The sequence below is a fragment of the Bos mutus genome, chromosome 1 (genome assembly GCF_027580195.1).
Source record: "Bos mutus isolate GX-2022 chromosome 1, NWIPB_WYAK_1.1, whole genome shotgun sequence".
Classification (NCBI taxonomy): domain Eukaryota; kingdom Metazoa; phylum Chordata; class Mammalia; order Artiodactyla; family Bovidae; genus Bos; species Bos mutus.
Genome location: NC_091617.1, coordinates 79,146,166 through 79,161,741, shown reverse-complemented (window position 1 = coordinate 79,161,741; position 15,576 = coordinate 79,146,166).

The following is a 15,576-nucleotide window of genomic DNA, read 5'->3' as shown; positions in this document are numbered from 1 at the left end:
CCTCAGGGATGTTTCAGGATCCCAGGCCTCTCCCAATAGAGGTTCTGTGCATTTGTCTTGATGTTCAAGCCAGGAGGAGAACTGTAGACACTGAATTGGGGTTGGAGAGGCTGCAATCCTTGGTTAGGGTCAGCAAGAAGTGCTGCCTTGATCACTTCCTTCAAACTCAGCAGGTCAGGGGATCAGCTCACTCTTCTTGGGGCTCAAGAGTCCTGCGGTTCTTGAGGGGGCTCCAGAAGATCACCGACTAAGGACAACTTCTAACATTAGTAAGTCCATAGGCCGTCAGAGCTATAAGACACATTAGAGGTGTCTTGATTAAGTGCCCTTATTTTATGGAGAAGAAACTGAAGCCTAGAGAAAGCACCAAAGTTACACTCTGGAGTAAGGCAAGATCATGAAATCTGAGGAAGAAACACTTAAGTCCTGGTTCTGCTACTTACTAGCTGTATTGTTGTTGTCCAGTTGCTAAGCCTTGTTTGACACCACGGACTGCAGGATGCCAGGCTTCTCTGTCCTTCACTGTCTCCTGGAGTTTGCTCAAACTCATGTCATTGAGTCAATGATGCCATCTGATCATCTCATTCTCTGTTGCCCCCTTCTCCTCCTGCATCAGGGTCTTTTCCAGTGAGTCGGCTCTTCACGTCAGGTGGCCAAAGTATTGGAGCTTCAGCTTCAGCATCAGTACTTCCAATGAATATTCAGTGTTGATTTCCTTTAAGATTTACTGATTTGATCCCCTTGTTGTCCAAGGGACTCTCAAGAGTTTTCTCTAGTACCACAGTTAGAAGATATCAATTCTTCAGTGCTCAACCTTTGTATTTGACATGGCCTTGGGCCAATTAGTTAAGCTCCTTGAGCCCCATTTTCCTCCTCATCAAAATGGGAATAATAGATTTGCCATGGATGTCTATTATAAGGAATAAATAATACATTATCTACGACATTCCAGATTCAAACCCCATATTCATTCTCTTCTTTCTGATGGGATTAAACAGTCATCCTTATCTTTCTTCTCCTTTCCCTTTCAATTGGCAGCCTCCCCTTTGAGGCTTCAAGGGCTCTTCCTCTTTGTGATTTTGGTTATGTTGCTAAATAATTTAGGAAAACAAGAGTTAACTTCCCAGCCCAAGAGTTGGAAACTGGTTTATTTTAATATATGTAGTATGATTTATTTTCTTCTCCTCATATATCTCTCAAAGCAATGACTTCATTTTTCCAGCAGCATGGTAGCACTCCTCATTCTTCAAAGATAGCTATTAAAAAAGTCTCCCCAAACAGAAAACACCAGTGATTTCTGGGCTCCATTCCCATTGGCTGAAATAGCCAAGAAGGAATTTAGTTCTTTTCCAAGTCCCATTCTGGTTCTCTGTAGGACTCCCAGCTAAGAAATGTCCTTTGGGAACGTTTTCGGCGTTTGCGTGGGTACTGCTGCATGCGTCAGGGGAATGAAAGCTGCCTATTTTATGGCTTTGTTGTGACAGGACCTTGTGAGGGTGGGTGGTGGTATAGAAAACTCATTGACCTGAGAGCCGGAAACCCGGGTTTCAGCCCTGGCTTAGCCATTATCTAGGCATCTAGGCTGCTGACATTGGGTGACCTAGTCTTTTCTCTTCCCTGGCTCTCAGTTTCCTCACTTATCAAGTAAAAAGGTAAGATGATCTGAAGAGTCCCTACTAGCTCTGACATCACTCAAAAACTTCTGCTTAGCCTTATTTTGTCCTCAGGCATTTGGGATGGTGCCCTGACCCTGATCCCTCTAATAGGTCATCTAGTTGTTACACCAAGATTTCTGTCTGCTTAGGTCAGCTTGGAGTTGGACCTTCTTATCTGAATGCCCATAGCATCTTCCTTTCCTTTCTGGCAGCAAACTGTTATATGTCTTACTTTGACTCAACCTCTCTTTAAAGGTATTCACATTTTGAAAGGTAGTTATTTTGAAAGGTGTCACCTTATACAAATACTTGTGTGGTAGTGATGAAATTTCAGCCTGTGTCTTATTCTCTCTCTTCTAAAATAAGCCCAATAGTTTTTCTTCACTTCCATCTTAATAGGCCTATAATTTTATTTTGAGGACATAATAAAATACTCAGTATTTTCAAGATTCATTCACTCAATGAATGTTTGTTGAGTATATATTATGTGCCAGTCATTGTTCTAGGTGCTGGGATACATGGAAGAGCAAAGTGACTAAATCACTGACTTTATGGAGAGTAGAGGAACTAGACAGAAAACAGTATAAGTAGGCTGTGTGGTACACTAGTTAAAGGACTAAGAAGAATCAAAGAGGCAAGGGGGACAGGAAGGGCAGGGGACAGAGTTACAGTTTTAGATTAGGTAGCTAGGGAAGGTCTCACTAAGAGGTGACATTTGGAAAAAAAAAAAAGATGAAGAAACTATAAGGGGAAGGGGAAGGGCATATGAAGGCCCAGAGGTGGCAGCAGCCTGGAATGCTGAACCATGAGGAGGCCAACGTGGCTGGAATGCAGTTCAGGCTTAGTAGCCATTACTAAGTGGGAATGGGGTGATGGATTCAGAGCATAGAATCCATATAGGTCATTATCAGGACATCGATTTTTAACTTAAACAAGATAAGATGCCATTGGAGGGTTTGAGCAGTGGGGTGATGTAATTCAGTTTACTGTCACTGTGTTGAGAATGACCACAGAGGGATAACAATGAAAAAGGAAAGATTAGCCAGGAGGCTGGTGCAACAATCCAGCAAAGAGGGGATAGTGGCCTGTTCCAGGGTGGGGGCCTGTAACAGGGTGGCAGCAACTGGGATTGAGTCTGGCTATATTTTAAGGTAGAGCTGAGAGGATTTGTCGATGACTCAGATGTGGGGTCTAAGAGAAAGGGGAGTCAAAGACACCCTAAGATTTTGGGTCAGGTCATCTGGAAGAGTAGAGTTACTGCTTTCTGAGACGGGAAGGCTGTGTGAGGAACCGATGTGGGGGCCATATCAGGAGCTTGACTGTGGACACATGAAGGTTGAGATGCTGAAGGCATCCTGTTGGATATTGAACACAAGAAACGCCAAGGCAGGTGAATATCCATACCTATGGTTCCGAGGCAAGGACCAAGCTAGAGACGCAGGTCAAGTCATTAGCATTCCCACCATATTAAATGTCATGAGATTAGATGAGATCCCTGAGGGAGTGAGAGTTGAGAGTCCAGAAAGGAGGCCCAGAGACTGAGTCCCGGGGCTGTCTGAGTATAGAGGCTGGAAAGGAGACACCCTCGGAGACAGTGGAAACTGAACAGAGAGCATGAACCACTTGAGTTTTTGGAACTATCAGGTGGCAGAGCTGGCTCTGGAGCCCGAGTCTTCAGGGTCAGGGTCCAGGGCTCTTCCCATGAGTCTAAAGTGCCTTCTCTCCCAGTGGCACCAACTTACTCCTCAGATTGGAATCCTGCCCACGTCCTCCGTGTGGGGTGTGTTGTTTCGGCAGGTCTGAGCTGGACACAGATTTGTGTCTCTGTTTTTTTCTTTTTTTTAAAAGCATTTCATAATGTTGAAATGCACTGAAATAAAAAGACATAATGGGAGGCCTAGACTGCCAACATGGATTTGGGCCTTGGGCATACAAACTCAGACCAAAGGGAGTTGTTTTTGGAAAGATTCCATTGTCTGGGATCCCGTCAACAGGTCTGGGCCACATGTGAGTGTTTAGTGGGCCTGGGTTAAATAAGCCAGATAATGCCAGAAGATGGGCAAGATGGAATAGTGGCATAGGATGAATAGCTCAGGGGGAGGCGAGAATCCTCACTGTTAAAGTAGGTCAGCATCTCTGCTGTGCCTTTCGTATGCCTGGGGCTTGTTCTGTTTGGTGCTGGCCCATTGGCATGTTACTTTGCAGAGTCTTCCCCTGGGACTGAAGGATATTAGAGGAAGCGTTCTGTTCCCACCCACACTAATCTGTTCATCATTCTGCACGCTCGCCCTGGGCACAGGCCCAGCTTGGCACATCTTCCCCTTGTCAGAGCACTGTATTGTCCTAACGCCCCTTCCTCACAGGGGCCTCCCGTGGAGCCTTTGCCTAAATATTGGCAGGGTCCTGGCTCTTTTTCCTGTGATCAGGGGCTCATTGCTGAGAACAGAGCCTGTGTTTTTGCATACAAAAAACATTTTCCTTATCTTCTTGAAAAAAGGTCAGCACATACCAGACACAGGAGGGGGCCACAAAGGCTCTGTTTGTCTCTCTCTCTCAAGTTCAGAGAATGCCCTGGCTTTCTTTCTGGAGACCGCGCTGATGCCGGAGGGTCACAAAACATCCAGGGACCTGAAAACGATGACTGCCTTTGGGTTTTGGCCTCTGCTCTTTCCCCTCTGTGCTCTCTACTTATTCACTCTCACACATGAACAGACGTTTGAACCTCTCTAAACAGGCTTCTCAGGGCCCAGCCCTAGGTCCTCAGAGCCCCTGGAAGCGGGTTCCTCTCCTCCCTCTCCTCAGCCTGCCCTTGTTCAGGGCCAGGGGGTCCCTCGCCTGTTGTTCAGAAGCCATATTGAGTCTCCTTATCTTTAGGCTCTTCTCCCTCAGTTTACTCTCTGCAGTAAACTTGATTTTGAAAGATATAGCCGATCACGTCTCTCCTTGGTCTACAATCCTCAAATTCCCCAAACCACGCTAAGCATCCCAGTCGGGACTTCCTGAAGGTGATCTTTTTTCTCCTGATTTCTCTGGCTCTCCAGGGACAATGGGCCGCTCAGTCTTCCCTGTTCACTACCCTTTCATCTCCCTGCTTTTTCATATCCTATTGTCCATTGTTCAGTTGTTTGGTTCAGAGACTGGGATGCTTTCTTCTTCAGTTTGCAAAGTAAAAGAACACGGTTCTTTCCAGGAAAACACTAAAGTGGAATGTCTTAGTGATGGTGCTGCTGCTGAGTCAGAGTAGTTCTGGATCTAGGGCCAGAGCAGGAGGGTGTCTGCCTCGCCTCTGCCTCCCACCAGATGTGTGACCTGAGTTGAAGACCCAAGCTTGGGAAATACTCCAAAGTGTTATAATCTCCCATAGAACTATTTATATTGATCTAATTTAGTTTCCAAATTTTTTTCCTGTATGTTAATTCATCTGATAGCACAACCCTCAGACAAGGGTAGGGCAAAGATTTTTCTGCCAGTGTGTAGATGGGAAAATTAAGTGAATAAAGAAGTCAACCAATGCTTGGATTACAACCTAAGTCTCTTGATTTCAAGACTCACTCTAGACCCAGATTGGCTACTGTTTCTGCTGCAAGAGGCTATAGATTTTCCTTCCCTGATTCTTGCTTACCTTTACTTAAGGACTTCTTGGTGGTGCTGATTCTTTGATTCTGTCACCTGGTAATAAGTTTAATTCATTGCAGAAGGAAAGTACGTACTCCAATTCAGAATAGGCTACTCATCAACCTGGTACCATAGTCTCTGAACCAAACAATTGAACACATGATCCAAAAAAAAAAAAAAAAATGTTTTTTCTATTCTAGGTGTGGATGAATCAAGAAATGTAACTTGGATATTGAAAGATGGTCTTCCTGGAATATTTTGATAACTTACAGGAACAAAAGAATAAGGTATTTCATCAGAACTGACCTGAGAAGCCTAAGAAGTGCTTTGGTATCAATGATTTGATTTTCCCATCATAATCTCTCTCTCTCTCTCCATGGTACAGGGATCCTAATTGGATACAGAGAACTGTTGATAAATGACAATGCAACTCACCAGAACCATCAGTCCATGAAAAACATACAAGCCAAATAGGATGCTTTGACTCAATACAGATGTTTATTGGAAAAAATGTGCAGTTACAGCTACACATGTTGTAGAGCAACAGTTTCTGTTTCTGATGAAATTGGGCATGATCAGTGTTGCTAATAACAACATTCCATGGTACAGAATCCTAGCTTTAGATATACTAACTATTCTCTGGGAGGTGAATTGTGGTTGCATAGAAGAGAGACCTCTCTAAGAGATAGTCATTTTGACGTTGAAATTGGCTATATTTGGAGGTAGCTAGTGTCATATCTTTAGATATGCTCAAGAATGAGGTCATAGAGTTAGACAATATGGTCCTAACAGACCCTCCAACCCTCTGCTTCTACAACCCTGTGAGACATTTGGGTTTCTTGGACCTTAGCAGCAGTGCAGGGGCTGGCATATCTAGTAAATGCTCATAGATCAAGGGTAAGGTAAAGTCCAGCAGCACATCTAGACATCCCTTAGATAAGGATGAAGTTGCAATTGGAATAAACAGGATAAACTCATCCAGCCAGAAATTGGCATTTGTACACAAATCTCGAGGCTGCTTCAAGTCCTAGAATTGCCTGAATTTAAGGAGAAAAGTTCTTCTAGATATTGACTCTGATTCCAGAGTCAGAGCACTGGTCTGCTGGACACGTCATTTTTATGAGAGAAGAATGGACATGTGCTCTTATTGTTGTGTCTAGAAGGCCTCCTTTTGTCTTACCTGTAGAAATGCCCACCTTCTTCAAGGCCAATTCCAACACCGTCTCCTCTGAGATGCTTTCCTGGTGTCCCCTCCTCCAATGCCTGCATACAGGAATGGCCTTTCTTTCACATCTGTGCTGTTCTGACACATAGCACGCAGTAGGGTTCATTCTGTTATGGTGGATACTTGTGTAGGTGTCAGTTCTTTGTGCAGGAGCTCCTGGAAAGTATGAATCATGTTCCCTTCATCATGGTGGTACCCATAGCAGTCATGACAGCCTGGCACAGGGAGGGACACTCAGGCAGTGCTGTGAAATGAGCAGGCATGATGTTTGGAATGCTTTAGGTAGTTCCAAAACTTTGCATTGTGATTCTTCTTTGGTATCTAAAATAGAGCTCCAGTTTGCTTGACAAATGTCTGGTGGGACTGAGTATGAAGGCCGCCTTCTTTGTAGAGAACAAACAGCAGGGCACAGAGAGGTAGAATGCCCTGCTCAGAGAATCAAAAACTGGCTGTAAATTGCTGTCCCTGAGTGGTCAGCCTAGAGCTTAGTGTTCATAAGTTCTCATTCCCAGTATCTTCTTTCGGCAAGAGACCTTGAATGATTCTGGCGGCTGCAGTGCAGGTCAAGAACTGAAATCTCCCATGAAGACCAATTTTGGAACAGAATTGAAGACAGAACAGAAGACAGGACTTGGAGCTTCTGATCCCTTGAAGGCCTCACATCTCAGAGTTCTGGAGGGGAGGAGGACCCTGGAATCTTCCTGAGAGAGAAGGTGGCTCCTGAAGGGAAGAGGCATTCTGCTTGGGAAGATTTTATGACCCTGCAGGGCTGGGGTGTTCTGGCTGAGGAACAGGGGTGAGGAACCAGGGGAACGGTGCTTGGGGTCAGCTGTGGACACAGGGAGCGAGAGTACAGGGGCCTGAGTCTGGCCTCCCAGGGCCCACCTCATGCCAGGTTCCCAGGAAGAAAAGGAGGTGGGCACCTAGAACAGAGGCTCTGCTTAGGAATAAGAAAAGGCCCCTAGGCTTGCACTCTGCCTGGGCTACATCCTGGGGAGCCAGGGTGTGGTGCACGGGGTAGGTGTTGCAGTAGCAGCAGGATTTGGTCTGCATCAAAGCTCTGCGGGTTCTGGTGGCTCAAGTGGTAAAGAATCTGCCTCCAATGCAGGAGACCCGGGTTCAATTCCTGGGTCAGGAAGATCCCCTGGAGAAGGGAATGGCTACCCACTCCAGTATTCTTGCCTGGAGCATATGGGGTCACGATGAGTTGGACATGACTGAACAACTAACACTTTCACTTCAAAGCTCTATTGGCCCTTTTTGACCTTTTGGTAATTTTGGCTTTAACTCATCTCATCAGGGAGAAATGGCTTTGTTGGATCCTTGACTGTCAGAGCTGGGAGGGTCTTTGTTGGGATGAGGGGAAGGGACTTGCATAGAGTCACAGGGAGCTGGGGGCGAGCTGGTTCCCAGTCTCCCCTCTCCCTGTCTCTGCTTCTCTCAGGCACTCTCACAGTTCGGTATCCAGCTCAGTCATAAGTGCATCACTATGGGACCTGCAGAGACTCAGACTGTCTCTTTTACCTTTTCATGGAGAGGGGTGGGAACTGGGGTTGGGGAATGCGTGGCAGCAAAGAAGCATAGTGCATTTGGGGGCAGGCGAAGGCTATGGTCAAGGTTGAGGGGACAGGTACACACTTGCTCAACCCTAAGGCCCAGCCAGGATTTATAAGCGAATGCAGTGTGCCTGGTAGACACACCGGCCTTCCACTAAGTCACATTTATTCAGCACTTAGTTTATACCTGCATTGTGCTGCTGCTGCTGCTGCTAAGTTGAGTCAGTCATGTCCGACTCTGTGCGACCCCTTAGACGGCAGCCCACCAGGCCCCGCCGTCCCTGGGATTCTCCAGGCAAGAACACTGGAGTGGGTTGCCATTTCCTTCTCCAATGCGTGAAAGTGGAAGGTGAAAGTGAAGTCGCTAAGTGCTATGAAATAAATTTGATCTTCATCATATGTTTCTGAGCAGGTAAGGTAGGCCATTTCCATCACAGGGATGAAGAAACTGAGGCTCAAAGAGGTGAAGTCACCTGTCCAGTGTTGCAAAGCTAGTAGGCGATACAACCTGGGTTCTGATCACTCTGCTACTCTGCTTCTTTAAGGAGAGTGAGAAGATGGCTGAGATGCCCCCTTAATTGGCCAGTAATAGGTGGGCTGAATGAGATGCGTGTAGGGTGAGGGCCGTCTGGCATCAGATAATTATCCTCTGGTGCTGACTGACCATGGGCAGGTGAGGCAGAGGGTGAGGAACTGAACTCAATTGCTCATGCCGGTGACCCTCCGGATCCAGTCCTTGTTGTGGAAGATGTACGAATACACTCCGTAGCGGTCCTTCTTTCCGCAGTCCACGCCCCAGGACACCGTGCCCACCAGGTACCACTGGCCTCTCTGTGTATCCAGTGTCACCATGGGCCCTCCAGAGTCACCCGCACAGGCATCCCTGCCCCCTAGAGGAAGAAGTGACCCGGGTTAACGTGACTCCTTCCCTAGACCCAAATCCAGAGGGCCCTCCCTCTCCCTACGACTGACATGTAGTTCAGAGAATTGGACACCAGGGGGCGCAGCAGACCGTTGGACTGAAACTTGGGCTCTGAGGGTTGTGGTCAGGCCTCCTCCTACCTCTGTGATTTTAGAAAGCCTAGGTTCAGGACTCTCGGTTACATAGGGGGAAACCCGGGCTGGGAGAAGGGAAGTATGGAAATCCCTTACTTGGCACACTTTTCTCTGATGTAACTTCTCCAGTGGAATCTTTCCTCTCATGATCTTCCTCCCCGTCCCCAGCCTCGTTCCTCCCCTTCCTCTGCTGTTCAACCTGCCAGCTCCAAGGTCTGCAGGGCCGCCTTTGCTGGGCGTGGTGCCCCGCCCTGGCTGGTGGCGCCCTGCTGTAGGCAGGCGTCTTGACTCACCTTCCTTCTCCCCAGCACAGATCATGTCTCTGGTCACTTTTTTCTTCAGTGGAGCATAGGCCTCCCGACAGATGTGGTGGTCAACAATTGGGATTTCGATCTGGAACACAAGACCGTTGTCAGTCCCCAACCCTGGCTGAGCCCTGCTCTTCTGACACCCCATCCCCCGCTCTGTCTCCTTCCTGGACAAACCTGGGTCTGCCTTAGACCTCGCCTCAGAAACTGCCCTCTGGTACAGGTACTGAACGCAGAACCAGGAGGTCTGTGTTCTGGTACAGTCTTAGTCATGAACCTGCGGTGTGACCTTGCACATGTCATTTGCCCCTCTGGACCTGTTTTCTCATCTGTCAAATGGAGATAATTTTGCTTAGCATATGCATTATTTCAAACACATCAGCATATGCAAAACCTATGGGCAGTCTTCTTTTCCCCACCCTTAACATTACTGGTTGTGGGATGTGGGACATGTAGCCTTCAATGTTTTTTCAGATTTCTGAGACTCTGTTTCCTCATCTGAAAAATGGGAATCATAATATTTGACATGCTAATTAAATGGAGTTGTTACGAAGAGAGGAGTTGAACGAGCAGATGCTCTGTGAACTACAAACCCTGCATGCACAGTGGGTGGTGTGGGCTTCCCAGGCAGCGCAGTATAAGGGATCTGTCTGCCACTGCAGGAGGCACAAGAGATGCAGTTTCAATCTCTGAGTTGGGAAGATTCTCTGGAGTAGGAAATGGCAACCAACTCCAGTGTTCTTGCCTGGAAAATTCCATGGACAGTGGAGTCCGTGGGGATCACAAAGAGTCAGACATGACTGAGCCACACACACACTCACATAGAGGTTCGTGAGGCTCACCTTGCAGCAAACTTCACTTATGTTCTCCCTCACCATGGTTTGAGTTTCCATACCCTCAGACTGTATGTTGCACATTTCTATCTTATATAGCTTGGAACATGGTCACTACTCAGGAAATGTTATTTTGAATTGAGATGATGCATTGATACATAAAGGTAAGGTATTGCGTTTCTTATTGCCCTTGATTCAGCTTGAGGGTAAATGTTGGAGTGGGTGCCTAGAATAAAAAGAGGCATCGCATGAGTCTCATTCAGCCAAACCAAGAACTGAATGAGTCACATCTCCCACAAAGCACAAATTCTATTGGCCCTTGCTGGGAGGGTACCAGAGGTATCCACGTCCCTCTGAGGCATGGCCTTCCCAGAGAGGTGGGGGAGGCGAAGCCAGGCAGGGTGGTATAAGCACCTGTCCTCAGCAAACCATCTAGTGTCTGACTAACCTCTATCCACCACTCATTACATCGCTTAACTGTCACTTCCTCTGGCCTTCTGCACTCCCAAGACAAAGTCAGAGCCTGGTTATATATTCCGAAGCATCCTGCACCTCTTCCTCATTCCGATGATCACACTGATGAATACTTTCTGTCTGTCCCTATAAGCCAAGAAGACAAGGGGCCAGATCTGTCCTCTTATCCCCCTGCATACTTAGTAGTTAATACAATACAAAGTCGTTAATACAATGTCAGTCGTGTCTGACTCTGCGACCCCATGGACTGTAGCCCACCAGGCTCTTCTGTCCATGGAATTCTCCACGGTTGTCATTTCCTTCTTCAGGGGATCATCCCAATCCAGGGATTGAACCCACGTCTGTTATGTCTCCTGCATTGGCAGGTGAGCTTTTAACCACTAATGCCCCCTGGGAAGAGGCACTGAATAAACACTCAAGAGTGAATGATTGAAGGGGTAAATGGTTGTTGCAAACCCCAAAATTTAAAGTGTGGTTAAAATAATGTACATTGAACAGTTTAGAAACTAGCCGTGGCTCTCGTAGAACCTGGTAATGTCCAAGCCAGACAGCTCTTGGAGGACATCTAGTGTTGCTGGTGGCTTTGCAGCTTGAGAAACGACACTGCAGTCCAGAGGCAAGATGACTTGTTTAAGATCACCCAGTAGGTTACTAGGGGCTGGGACTTGGAAGTGTGGCTTCTTACTCCTGGTTCAGTGTTCTTTTCTGAAATGATGAGAAATGTAAACTTTCAAATGCCATAGTCAAGTTCATTGCTGCAAGGACTGTGGCTCTCAGGGCCCATCCCTTGACCCATTCTTGGTTACTGCTATGTGAGTCTTCCTGATGTATACAGATGGATCACCTTTTAGGGGGTCCAAACCTTCTGTTTTTCTGGAAGTGTTTCCATAAATTGAGCTTTTAATAAGCTACAGAAATACTAAACAATGTTTACAGACTAGAGTCTTATGACATGTAGAACAAATAGATCAAACTAGTTGGGATTCAATCTCACTTAACTTTGAAGGTGAGTCTGGTCCCTTCGTACCTGTCTCACTCATCCCCAGTCCAAACCTCCAAACCCCTGAGAGACACTGGGGCTCAGAAATGCCCAATGTGGGGCACAAGTGTCACCCTCTGAAGGGTATATATTGAACTTCACCTCCATCAGGGTCTCTGGGAACCTTTGCAAGAACTGCTTCCCCCAACCACTGACGATGACCACGGCCCCTGGAGGAGAGAAGACACAGTGAGAGCGGACAGGCTGTCTGCAGGTTTTTGGAGGGTGGCACCTTGCAACCCCCTCATCCCCTGCATGTGGAGGAAGCACTGAGTGTTCCCCCTGAGAAAATGCCAGCATGGTGAGGAGGAAGACTTGGGCTGGAGCTTACCTGAGACAGTGGTTTGGGCATTTGTTTCTATGAGATGTTAGCTGGTTTATGTGTTTAGTTGTCTGTTCTCTCCCACTCCCAACTAGCTTGGAACCTCAGCTCCGTGAGAGCAGTAATCTCATCTGCCTTATTCAGGGCTGTATCCTTATGCCTACAGCAGGGCTGACACAGAGTAGATGCTCAGTCAATAACTGAATAAATACAAAGTCCAGCCTAGCCCACAACAGGATGTGCTCCCTCCCCTTCTGATCCTTAGTTTTCTCATCCATAAAACGAAGAGGTCAGACTCGGTACTTCCAAAACCCCTCCTAGCTCTGATGTTCTAGAAGTCTGTAAGGTTGGCAAATCTTGAGGCAATGTGAACATGGGCTGGGCACTGATAGAGCACTTACTTGTTTCATCATTTGAAAAGAGCCTGGATACTGAAAACAGCTCTGGGCCTTAAGTTGGAAGATCTGAATTCCAGCCCCAGATCTACTTCTTACAAGCTGAACCTCGGGTAAAGCACTTCCCTTTGCCAAGCCTCAGTTTTCTCACCTGAAAATGGGACTACAATACTACTTCACAAGGCTTTTATAAGTAGCACGTAAATTAATTAATGTAAATCAAGTGGTACATGGCAGACACATGGTATCTGATGCATCAGAGCCTTTCCTGTGGGCTCACTTCCCCTCAATACTTCTCATATTCCATTCAGTCATTTTTTTAAAAATAACTTCGTTGAACTAAAGAAGGTTAGCTGTGACATGGCACCACTGAATTTAGAACAGGATGAAACAAAAACCAACTTCCCTGAGTTGGACTCTCACTCTATGCTGAATATGTTTGATTATTATTTCACTGAAACATCACAACCACCCATGGGGTATTTATTATTCCTAGTGTAAAGGGAAGGGGCTTGAAGTTAGGCAACTTCTTCAAGGTTGTCCAGCTAGGAGATGGCAGCCTGGAGAGTTGAGCCTGTGTTAGCGATTAAGTCATTATCTCTCAGCTCCAGCGTACCCTTTTATGCTCTGCTTTGTGATGCTGCGAATGAGACTCTGGAATGGCAGATCCATTTTATCAGGAACATTCCTGAAAACAGGGGGCAGTTCCAGGAAGCCCTGCTGTTCACCCTAGTGATGGCTCCCCACCCCAGCAGTGGCGGTTGCTTCCCGGCACCGTCAGCACAGGGCCTCTTCTGCAGAGTCTGAGTTCCTACTTCACAGAGCCCCTGCCTAAACTTCCAGGCTCTGTAACTCCAACCTCTTCCCTTTGTTCCTCCACCCCCAGGACTGGCAGTTCCTCCCTGCAAGTGCTCTCTCTCTGATCTCAGCATCCTGCTTTACTTCTCCAGCCCTCCAATACCCTGTATTAAATTCTTTTTGTTACAGTAACTAGTCTGGTTTCTGTTTTCCTGTCTGGACCCTGACGGATACTTGCTTGAAATACTGACCAAGCCTGCCTGCTTTTGTGCACCGCCTTGAAACTTGTTTTGGCTTAGCTGTTTTAGGGAAGGCGGCTGAGGAATCAGGCAGACACAGTCAGCTGACTCAGCTGGCACTGAAGCCTGACCAGCGCTGGAGTAAAAGCCTCCATGGAGGCTCTGCCGAGGTGGAATCAGGTGGGTGCGGTACCTTCCTCCGGTGGCCTCTGGGGTAGACAGATGGGCATCACAAAGTCATTTAGCACCGGGCCCCTCGACAGCTCCAACAGAGCAACGTCATTCTCGTACGTGTTGGGGTTATACAGGGGATGGAAGAAGAGTTGTTTGACACTGAGACTCTGTTCATTCTCATCTGACTGGGTCCTCCGAAGCTTGCCTGGGCAAGAAGAAGGCATGTGAGGCATGAGGGCATAGGAAGCTTGGAGGATAAAGTCCCACCTTGTTCCCTGCCAGCCCCTGCCATGCAGCCCATGCTTCCAGCCCTAACCCTTACAGTGCCCTTCACGTACCTGTTTTAAGCCATCCCTCCCCATTTGCCTTTCCCCACATATTGTCCTGGGCTCGAACCTCTATCTTTCTTCATAATCTGATCTGATCCCATCGCCTTGTAATTAATACTCATTCCAGGGCCCATTACCATATGTCCAAACCATAGTCACCCTTCCGTACCCGGGTAATGTGTTGCCTCCTCCGTGAAACCTCGGAGATTCTTGAGTTAGACGCTTCAGTTAGGAATCTCTTCCCTATGAACTCCCCCTGTTCCTCTCCTACAGAACTTACTGCTTCCTGCATTTTATTAGAGGGCTTTGTGCTCATATTTTATTCCTTTATTAGACTATCAGTCCTTGTGGGCAGGAACTTGTGTCTTTAGATCTGACATAATGTCAGGACATAAATATGTGGTGAACTGAACTCCATCAGCCAGTTTACAAAGGAGAAGGGAAGCTTGGATTGTTTGTGTATGAATCACTTGAAACCACGGATTCATAGAAGCCTGAGACATCTTTGGAAGTTATCCAGATGGGAGTCTTTATTATAAAATATTAGGCCTCACCTTCAATGATCTGCTCATGGTCCTAACATCCAAGAATCACTGCCTTGGGCTTCGACTGTGATCCAGGACTTGGGCAGGTCCCTGGACTCCTGTCCTGGCTTGTCCTTCGTTTCCAATGACTCCCTCCCTGATGACTGAGTGAGTAGATACACCCCATCCCCAGAACCACAGCTGGATTCAGGAATCAGCTTGGCCCACACTCACCCATGATGATTTTGAAGGCAGAGGGGCTGAGCAAGTCCAAATCACGGAGAGTTACATCCTCTGAATCCGGCACTTCATGGAGACAGTGAGCCGCAGTCACAATCCATTTGGAGCCTGAGAACAGAATTGTGAACACACCCTGTCCTCATGGCCCCACCTTGCGTCCCACTACCTCAAGCTGAGGGCTTCAGACCCCTCTCCACAGCACCCTACTCCCTTGCATTTCACAGCCCCCAGGGCAGAAACTCATTGATCTTAATCTGAAGATGAGGAGTTGAATCTGTGATTTCATCTACTTCCCCAACCTAGGTCAACACTGAACATTTTAAAAACGATTCCAGGTTTCCCTTAAATGCATGGGGTTGGCAAGCTCCAGACAGCCCAAGGCGTCCATAGTCTTGCTCACCAGTTGCCCCTTGGGCCTTGCTGCTCAAGGTGCGGTCCCTGGACTAGCGGCCTCAGCCTCACCTGGGAGCTTCTTGGAAATGCAGACTCTCAGGCCCCCACACAGGTCTACTGAATCAGAATCTGTACTCAGTAGTAAAATCTGAGAATCTTAAAAAGAACTTCAAGTAACTTCTAGGCGTATTAAAGTTTGAAAAGTATTGTTGCACATGATTCTTCTCAAATGTGAGTACACATTTATAATAGAATCATGTGGGGAATTAAAAACAAACAAAGAAATCCTCCCCAGACAATGTCTGGGCTTGAGCCAGACCATCTAAGTCGTGGAGTGAGGCCCAGGTACAAACACACTTTAAAAGTGCCCCCAAAGTTCTGCTGTCACGAAGGCTGGGAAC